Below are 895 nucleotides of genomic sequence, written 5' to 3'. Positions count from 1 at the left end.
CCCTATCCTGGATCCGCCACTGGTAGTCAGTATGAATACAACAAGGCATGTCTATGACCTGCAGATCACAGTTCACCAATGTATGTATCCTCCTACAGATCGAAAAATACAATAAAAATGCCTGCTACTATGGTAAATAAAGTTAAAAACGGTAATATATAATATCAATGATGCTTTTGATACATCAAGAGATTTACTTCAAGCAATCGAGGAAAATATGAATACTTTTGACACACAATTCTAACTACGCTCAATTTCTCAGAAGAAAAGTGGGGTTCAGCCACTTTCAAACGCTCATAGGTTTCAGAGGAAGGAAGAGCTGCTGCCAAGTCCCGCTCGTTGAACGCCGGTCATATTTAAAGTTTCCGTAGTGTAGTGGTTATCACGTGCGCCTCACACGCGCAAGGTCCCCGGTTCGATCCCGGGCGGAAACATATTTTTTTCCATGACGAAATGAGAATATTCACAACAGGTTTTGCAAAATATTTCGACTTGTTCTTGCGAGATCACTAAACTGTGGGTTCTTCTAAATAATATACAGTTAATGGTGTTCACCTAGTCGATTTGAAAGATACTTATTATTAATCGCTCAAGCAATCTAAGGCTAGCGCGTAGCCAACGATTCCCTTAAGACTTCGTGAAATCACGTGATACTCACGTCCCATTTGGAACAAAATTATTGGTAGGGGAGACCGGGGTAATACCGTACGGCGGGGAAATACCGTGGACCATTATTTAAGATCTGCTGGAGTATGTAGTGAGCGCTAAGAAGTACTGCTGTATAGCGGAAAGAAAGCGAAATCGATAAAGACAACCTGGGAGGAAGACTAACTCGAACTGAGGTAAGGGAAACATATTATTACTGACTATGTTAAAACTAGTGGTTTTGAATATC

The 895-nt window shown here is 40.9% G+C and overlaps 1 non-coding gene across 1 annotated transcript; it reads left to right on the top strand.

Annotated features, from left to right (window-relative positions):
- The first annotated feature begins 361 nt into the window (after positions 1 to 361).
- On the top strand, positions 362 to 434 carry Trnav-cac. Its single transcript has one exon. It is a non-coding gene; the product is annotated as a tRNA-Val (tRNA).
- Positions 435 to 895: the final 461 nt, after the last annotated feature.

The sequence above is a fragment of the Ischnura elegans genome, chromosome 3, assembly GCF_921293095.1.
Source record: "Ischnura elegans chromosome 3, ioIscEleg1.1, whole genome shotgun sequence".
NCBI classification, from domain to species: Eukaryota; Metazoa; Arthropoda; class Insecta; order Odonata; family Coenagrionidae; genus Ischnura; species Ischnura elegans.
Note: the sequence above shows the minus strand (reverse complement) of the source record. Positions and strands in the feature narration are given on the sequence as shown.